General features: G+C 48.0%; 1 long non-coding RNA gene across 1 annotated transcript; it reads right to left on the reverse strand.

Moving 5' to 3' along the window:
• Nucleotides 1-1,077: 1,077 nt before the first annotated feature.
• LOC139178616 (uncharacterized) lies at nt 1,078-8,659 on the reverse strand. Its single transcript, XR_011563009.1, has 3 exons — nt 8,333-8,659; nt 4,865-4,984; nt 1,078-2,755 (listed from the first exon to the last, which is right to left on the reverse strand). It is a non-coding gene; the product is annotated as an uncharacterized lncRNA (long non-coding RNA).
• Nucleotides 8,660-9,013: the final 354 nt, after the last annotated feature.

Here is a 9,013-nt window from a genome sequence, read left to right on the forward strand (position 1 = left end):
TCCTATTTGGAACCAGTTTGTTGTTCATGTCCAGTTATAACTGTTGCTTCCTGACCTGCATACAAATTTCTCAAGAGGCAGGTCAGGTGGTCTGGTATTCCCATCTCTTTCAGAATTTCCCTCAGTTTATTGTGATCCACACAGTCAAAGACTTTGGCATAGTCAATAAAGCAGAAATAGATGTTTTTCTGGAACTCTCTTGCTTTTTCCATGATCCAGCGGATGTTGGCAATTTGATCTCTGGTTCCTCTGCCTTTTCTAAAACCAGCTTGAACATCAGGAAGTTCACGGTTCACATATTGCTGAAGCCTGGCTTGGAGACCTTTGAGCATTACTTTACTAGTGTGTGAGATGAGTGCAATTGTCCAGTAGGTTGAGCATTCTTTGGCATTGCCTTCCTTTGGGATTAGAATGAAAACTGACCTCTTCCAGTCCTGTGGCCACTGCTGAGTTTTCCAAATTTGCTGGCATATTGAGTGCAGCACTTTCACAGCATCATCTTTCAGGATTTGGAATAGCTCAACTGGAATTCCATCACCTCCATTAACTTTGTTCGTAGTAATGCTCTCTAAGGCCCACTTGACTTCACATTCCAGGATGTCTGGCTCTAGATGAGTGATCACACCATCGTGATTATCTGGGTTGTGAAGATCTTTTTTGTACAGTTCTTCTGTGTATTCTTGCAATCTCTTCTTAATATCTTCTGCTTCTGTTAGGTCCATACCATTTCTGTCCTTTATTGAGCTCGTCTTTGCATGAAATGTTCCTTTGGTATCTCTGATTTTCTTGAAGAGATCCCTAGTCTTTCCCATTCTGTTGTTTTCCTCTATTTCTTTGCATTGATTGCTGAGGAAGGCTTTCTTATCTCTTCTTGCTATTCTTTGGAACTCTGCATTCAGATGTTTATATCTTTCCTTTTCTCCTTTGCTTTTCACTTCTCTTCTTTTCACAGCTATTTATAAGGCCTCCCCAGACAACCATTTTGCTTTTTTGCATTTCTTTTCCGTGGGGATGGTCTTGATCCCTGTCTCCTGTACAATGTCACGAGCCTCATTCCATAGTTCATCAGGCATCTATCTATCAGATCTAGGCCCTTAAATCTATTTCTCACTTCCACTGTATAATCATAAGGGATTTGATTTAGTTCATACCTGAATGGTCTAGTGGTTTTCCCTACTTTCTTCAATTTCAGTCTGAATTTGGCAATAAGGAGTTCATGGTCTGAGCCACAGTCAGCTCCTGGTCTTGTTTTTGCTGATTATATAGAGCTTCTCCATCTTTGGCTGCAAAGAATATAATCAATCTGATTTCAGTGTTGACCATCTGGTGATGTCCATGTGTAGAGTCTTCTCTTGTGTTGTTGGAAGAGGGTGTTTGTTATGACCAGTGCATTTTCTTGGCAAAACTCTATTAGTCTTTGCCCTGCTTCATTCCGTATTCCAAGGCCAAATTTGCCTTTTACTCCAGGTGTTTCTTGACTTCCTACTTTTGCATTCCAGTCCCCTATAATGAAAAGGACATCTTTTTTGGGTGTTCGTTCTAAAAGGTCTTGTAGGTCTTCATAGAACCATTCAACTTCAGCTTCTTCTGCGTTACTGGTTGGGGCTTAGACTTGGATTACTGTGATATTGAATGGTTTGCCTTGGAAACGAATAGAGATCATTCTGTCGTTCTTGAGATTGCATCCAAGTACTGCATCTCAGACTCTTTTATTGACCATGATGGCTACTCCATTTCTTCTGAGGGATTCCTGCCTGCAGTAGTAGATATAATGGTCATCTTAGTTAAATTCACCCATTCCAGTCCATTTCAGTTCGCTGATTCCTAGAATGTCGACATTCACTCTTGCCATCTCTTGTTTGACCACTTCCAATTTGCCTTGATTCATGGACCTGACATTCCAGGTTCCTATGCAATACTGCTCTTTACAGCTACGGACCTTGCTTCTATCACCAGTCACATCCACAGCTGGGTATTGTTTTTGCTTTGGCCCCATCCCTTCATTCTTTCTGGAGTTATTTCTCCACTGATCTCCAGTAGCATATTGGGCACCTACTGACCTGGGGAGTTCCTCTTTCAGTATCCTATCATTTTGCCTTTTCATACTGTTCATGGGTTCTCAAGGCAAGAATACTGAAGTGGTTTGCCATTCTCTTCTCCAGTGGACCACAGTCTGTCAGATCTCTCCACCATGACCTGCCCATCTTGGGTTGCCCCACGGGCATGGCTTAGTTTCATTGAGTTAGACAAGGCTGTGGTCCTAGTGTGATTAGATTGACTAGTTTTCTGTGAGTATGGTTTCAGTGTGTTACAAAACTTAATTCATAGGACCGGTAAAATTTTTTTTTGTTTAAAACGTTGGATGATGGAAGAAGTAACAAAGAATTAATAAGTGAGAAGAATCAGCACCCATATAAGGCAAGTAGTCTCTTTTCTAAAGTGAAGTCAAAATCAGTAGAACATATCTCCTACCATTCCCCAGCACCAAAGTTCATTCCATTCCCTCCACAGTACACCAATATTCTAGGACCCGAAAAGGATCGTCTAGAAGCCAATTCCTTTGTTCCAAATCAACAAGAAGCAACAGCAGCCGGTTTCTGTGGGCCACAAACAGTTAGTTCACAAGATCTGCACTTACCTGGATCCCCGTGTCTCACTGTCATAATCAGAGCACCCTCAAGACGTTGCCTGGAGACTGAGGCTGGAGGCCAAGGATGGCCCAGGTCACATCTCCCATCCTCTAGGAGCTCACAGCCTAGTGAAGAGGAGATTAAGTACTCACTAAATACATATTAATATGAACAGCTACCATTTACTGAGGACTTACTCTGTGGCACCGGTAGGCACTGCTTTAAATACAAACCCTGTATGCACTCACTTAATCCCCATGAGAACTCTGAGATGGTCACTGCCACTTGACAGGTGAGGAAACGGGTGCAGAGGGGTTAAGATGTTTGCAGAGACCTAATCACACTTAGCGTTTTGCATGGCGAAGGAAACTAGAAGCCTGAGACAAAATATCTGCAAACATCCAACTGACAGTGGATTAATCTCCAACATATAGCAACAGCTCACGCAACTCGATAAAAATAAAAACAAAGGTCCCAGTCAAAGAGTGGGCAGAAGACCTAAATAGACATTTCTCCCAAGACGACATACAGATGGCAACAGGCACATGAAAAGATGCTCAACATCTTTAATTATTAGAGAAACAGAAACCACAATGAGGTTCCACCTCACACCAGGCAGAATCGTTGTTGTTCAGTTGCTAAGTTGTGTCCAACTCTTTGCAACCCCACGGACTGTAGCACACCAGGCTTACCCGTCTTGCACTATCTCCCAGAGTTTGCTCAAACTCCAACCACCACCACCACCGCCACCTCACACCAGTCAGTATGGCCATCGTCAAAATGTCTACAAATAATAAATGCTAGAGAGAAAAGGGAACCCTCCTACACTGTTGCTGGGAATGTAAATTGGTGTAGCCACTATGGAAAACCAATATGGAGATTCCTTAAGAAACTAAAAATAGAGTTACTATATGATACAATTATCTCACTCTAGGGCATATATCTGAAGAAAACTCTTAACTCAAAAAGATAACATGCAGCTCAATGTTCATAGCAGCACTGTTTACAATAGCCAAGACATGAAACAACCTACATGTCCAACAAAGACGAATGGATAAACACGTGGTATGTATGTGTATATCATAAACACGTGCACACATGCGCACAGAGGACTACTACTCAGTCATAAAAGAGAGTAATACCAATGGCAGCTTCAGAGCCTGCCTCCATACGGTCCTGAGCGCACTCCTTTATCCCTCTGAGCCTCAGCTTCATCGTTACATGGGCTTGATTGCAGGGATTAAAGGCTACAAGCAAATGTGCTTGGTGAGTATCAAAGGCCTATAGATCACAGGGGCGTCTTTCTGCCCCCTTTTCTTTCTGCTTTTGGAGTTCTAAAAGCAGAAGTGTGCACTTGGTTGAGCTGATGGGAGGGAAGCCTGTGTGGTTGGAGTGGGGTTCTGCAGAAGACAGAGCCTGAATTCTTGAGGAAGGGAAGTCAGGGAGATACCCTCCAGCAGGAGGGCTCTGGAAGGCGAGGAGCAGTGGGAACAGGGAGCACCCAGATGCCTGGCTCTGCCCTGGTATCAGTGCTCACGGGGGTGCAGCTCAGGGGGAGAGGCCAGGCTCGATGGGCCCAACACTCCTGTTGGGCATCTGCGCTGGGGTGATGCAGCTGAGGTCAGGTAGCAACTGGTTCTAGACGGAGGGCAAGCCCAGGCCCATGTTCCTTGCACCCCAGGAGCCAGGAGCTCATTAAAGAGAAGGGAAGGAGCAATTACCTGCCAACTTCAGAAGCAAAAGACCAGAAGGAGCGGGGGCAGGAGGAGGGTGGTTCTCCACCTGGGGCTCCAGAAGTGTGCCAGGACACAGAGGGGATGAAAGGAAGATGGAGACGGCTTCTGGGGTCATCAGCTGAGGTCAGGACAGGGTCAGTCAACCAGGTGGCCCGGAAGGCTGGGGAGAGTGGCTGAGGCTTGATCTGACCTGTCATGGGGAGCCCCAGGGTGCCCTGGACAAGGAGGGGCAGGCTTCAAGGGAGAGAGGGGCTGTGGGCGACTGAACTGCGGGGGAATGGGGAGGAAGGAAACCCCAGATGGGGCTGTGCCCTGTATCAAAGGTGGTGCTGTCAAACAGAAATATGCCAACCCCCTGGGTAATTTACAATTGTAGGATAGCCCATTAGAAACAGCAAGAAGGTGAAATTACTTCTGATAATATATTTAACCCCATATATCAAATATTTGTTATTTCAACATGAAATCAATGCAAAAATTACTATTGCAATGACTCACATTTCTCCTGTGCCAAGTCTTCAAGGTCGGGAGTGTCTCTTGGCCAGGACACCCGGATGCAGATTAGCCGCTTTTTGGAGTCATAGGCAGCTGGCAGCTGCAGCATAGGACAGCACAGGTCTAGACAGAGGAGAGGCTGGGCTGAAATGACTGCGGACGAGGCCTTTCCCGGCTTCCATCTGTGCCCTCTGTAAACTGCCACCAGCTCGAGGGCTCTGCTGTCCTTCAACACGAGCCATGAGCAAGGCAGCACCCCTGGCCAGCCTCCTCTCTGCTCTGGGGCCAGGCTGGTTACCTGTCTCCCGTGAATGCCTTGAACATTACTTAGCCCTGGATTTCTCAGATGGTCCGGGAGAAAGGAGTTGGTCTTAGAAAATTAATGTCTCTCTATTCTGAAGCGCCCCCATCTTCCGAGGGCTAGGGTGGGCTGAGGAAGTGGGTTTCAAGTCCATGGTAGTCGCTCACCCCAAGATAACGCGTGGAGAAGGCGGCGTTGGAGACCTGATCGGGAGCTGCAGCCAAGAGCAGGGGAGGCTAATTTAAAACAGCTGATTGGTATGGGTAACCAGGTGCCACGGATAAGACGCTTTCCCTTGCTTTTAAGCCCCTCCTTTAAGCTGCCCCTGCACCTCCTTGATTCGGGAGAAGAGGAACTGGCTTCTAGAGAATCCTTTTAGGTTCCTGGGATGCCAGTGTGCCATGGAGGGCACACGACAAACCGGTGCTGGGCAACTCGGGTCTGAGTCTCAGCTTTATGGCCTCGAGAGAGTCGGGTCGTCTTCCTGCACCTCAGTTTCCTTACCTGAGATGTGAGAACGGGAATGCATATGGTTGGGGGGTTTATTCAAAGGCTAAGATGTGCGTGAAGCCCCTCACCTGGGACACGAGGGCCCCACAGATGGGAAGTGACTTACGGGTTCCGATTACTGTCACTGCCATTGCTGTTCATGGAGCAGGGCCTGGGCTGAGTTTGTGGTTTGGGTCGGCAGAAGCAACAGGAAAAAGATGTGGGGGGCAGGGAGGGGCCCATGGAGGGATGTCTCCTTACCACAGCCACTCTGCAACGGGTCTTTGAGGGATGAAGGTGGAGCCAGAGGCCCCCCATGATGGGCAGGGCGTGAGAGGGGGCGGCCGGGAGCTTGTCCTGGGCGGGCAGGCGGGCGGGCGAGCGGCTCTCCAGCCATAACTGTGAACTCTGTCTGGGGGTCATGTTCTTCCCCACAGGTTTCCAGCTCCACCTCCCACGTCCAGAGTTACCCAAACATTTTCCAAACCAGTCTGACCCCTTTCTAATGTGTTCCAGATGCACTTGCAAGAAATTGGAAAAATGCAGAGCCAAGTGGGAGGCTGTACATTTATAGGACTGTACTGGGCCCGAAGATTTTGCCCACTGGGTGCCCAGTCCCAGGGGTCCATTTGCCTCCAGGCCTCCTCCTCTCGTCTCTCCCGGGAGGAGTCCTCCCCCAGCCACTGCCCCTGCTGAGGTAGGGTTTGTCTCGGGCGTGTGCACTGACCCTCGGACCCATCACTGGGCTGGTGTCACTCATTTTCTGGCTGTTTATTGAGCACCTACTATTATTATTTTCTTTGTATGATTTTTAAAATGGAGATAAAACTGACATAACATTGTGTCAGTTTCAGGTATACTGTATTTTCTTAATAATTTAGAAAAACAGTTTTGGTCTCACAAACTCCCTGAAAGGGCTTAAAGGAGCTCCAGGGGGTCCAGGGATCACTGGGAACAATGTCTTTAGAGGAAAACTATGTGGATTGAGAGAGCTTAAAATAGGGCAACCTAACCCAGGCTCAGGGACAAGACACTAGAGTGAAAAGGAGGACAGGGTACAGTATGTGCAAAGACCAGTGGTGAGGAAGAGTGGGGTACTCTCGAGGGACTGAATGCAATAATTATGAATCCTCAGCCTGGTGTATACTGGGGCCGCTGCAGGTCCCTCCGCCCCTTAGATTCATATCACTAAAAATGTGTTGACATGCCCAGTACAGAGCTCATCCCTTCCCTCTTGGAACTGACAGCCTGGGAGAGGGACAGGGGATGGCCATTCCCACCAGCATGACTATGATGTGTGCAGAGATGGGGGAATTGGTCTGATTTGTGTGCGAGCAGGTAGGGCACAAACAGCAGGTTTGGAAAGTCAAGGTGGAGGGGGATTTAAGTTCAGTCTTGAAGGGAGAGTAGAGGTGATCCAGGCACAGAGGATGGTGTGTTCATACCCGGCTGAAGGACAGCAGGGCTTAGAGGTTGGGAAGGAAGAGTTAGCCTGTCCTGTGGTGGGAACGGGAAGGTGCGCCGTGGAGGGGTGGGGAGACCAGCAAGACCAGCAAGGGCGATGGCCATTCAGTGCAGGGTGCAGACCAGACCAGCTGACTCAAAGCTCTAAACCCATCGTGGTTTGCTGTTAAGACCACAGGCTGAATTCTAAGCCTTGGCTCCATATCTTGTAGGTAAGTCACTTCATCTCTTTGGACCACCTTATAGATACCACATTGATTGGAGTTTTGGATTCCGGTCTGGTCTGCCTGGGTTCAGATACCAGGTCTGTGATAATTCACCTGTGTGACCTTGGATACATCACTGAAACTCTCTGTGACTTAGCTCCTCCTCCTTATATAATAGGAATAATGCTGGTACCTACTGCATATGATTACTGTATGGAATCAGTTATATGTACAGTTATGGGACTAAAATATTATTCCTGACAGATTCCTCACCCCTAAGAGGGATGTTCATCCCAACTTCCCCACTTTAGGTTTCAGCATCTGAAAAACTCAGGAAATTTGCATCAGGTACTATTTTTATATGAGTACTTCAGAGAGGAGCTGAAGCAGAGGATATGGGGGAGGGGTCTGTCCAGGGAAGGCCCCATAGGGTCCTGCTTGGTTACATCCAGTCCTCTGGCAGGCCTGGGAGGCTGCTTCTGCTCTCCCTGCACAGAATGACCCACCCACCATGGCTCCTTTCCCTCCTCATCCCCATGGACTTGTTCCAAAGGACAGCCTTGTTCTATGATGAAAAAACGCCTCCTGTGCTTTCCAGACTGAGTCTTGTTTTACTACCACACTCAAAGCAGGTGAAGACAGAGTAGTTTGGCAGAGAGTGTTGGGTGTCTGCAGCCTCACCGCACCGGTTTGAATCCTGCCTTCCCTAGGTAACAGCTGAACAATTGGAGCATGTGACTTACTACAAAATGCTCATCTGAAAAGTGAGATAGTAAGACCTCCCCAGCAAGCTGTTAAGAACAACAGAAGCACTTGGAATAGTAGGTTCTCAGCAGATACTTGCAAGGCTTGCTGCTTCTCAGGCAGTGTGCTCAACACTTTGTGTCGCTTGGCCTGACGAGGATACCTTGTAATTGTTCCCACTGGCAGGTGTCAAGTCCATGGCCCAAGGACGCAGAACCAGGAAGGTCCACACCCCACTCCACCTTATTCCAAAGGTTATGCTCTCACCTGCTTTCCATGTTGCCGCCAACAATAAATGCTTTCCAGTCTTCATTTTGCCACTTTCTGGTTGGGAAACTTTGGTTAAGCTGATTCCTTCATCTGAGCCCCGGCTTCCTCCTGCATTAAAAGATAATATGAAGTCTGAGATGTGAGTGGAGAAGAATGTGCCCATGAGGTTGGACTCCCACTGAGATCCTGGCATGGCCTTCCTGCTCCTTCTTGGGGAGAATTTGACCAAGTCTGCATGGTTCCTGCCTCAGTTTCCCCCTTCCATAAGAACAAAGTAAACTGCCTTGATGGATTCTGAGGCTCTTCCTATAACTGGGCCGTCTGAGCTGCTTCTGGGGAATCTGAAGTCCAGAGAGGCTAGGAAAACAGCAGAGCACGGAACTGTCAGAGCTGACAAAGCAGCCAGGGCCCTTCCCTCACCAGCTTGCTGAGACTCAGTGTGGCAATCAGGATGAGCCCCCTCCGGGATGCCGTACCCAACTGAGAGGCCCCTCAAGTGTTGCAGAGTGGGGGCACTGGGATTCAGCCTGCCTGCCGCTGAGTTCTGGCTTTACTTCTTAGTTGCTGTGTATGTGACCCTGTAGGATGAGTCACTTACTCTCTCTAAACTTTGGTTTCTCCATGGGTAAAATGGGGTAGGAATGCCTCCTTCGTTGGGTCGCTGAGGGAGATGAGGTC

This window comes from Bos indicus, chromosome 22 (genome assembly GCF_029378745.1).
Source record: "Bos indicus isolate NIAB-ARS_2022 breed Sahiwal x Tharparkar chromosome 22, NIAB-ARS_B.indTharparkar_mat_pri_1.0, whole genome shotgun sequence".
In the NCBI taxonomy this organism is placed as follows: Eukaryota; Metazoa; Chordata; class Mammalia; order Artiodactyla; family Bovidae; genus Bos; species Bos indicus.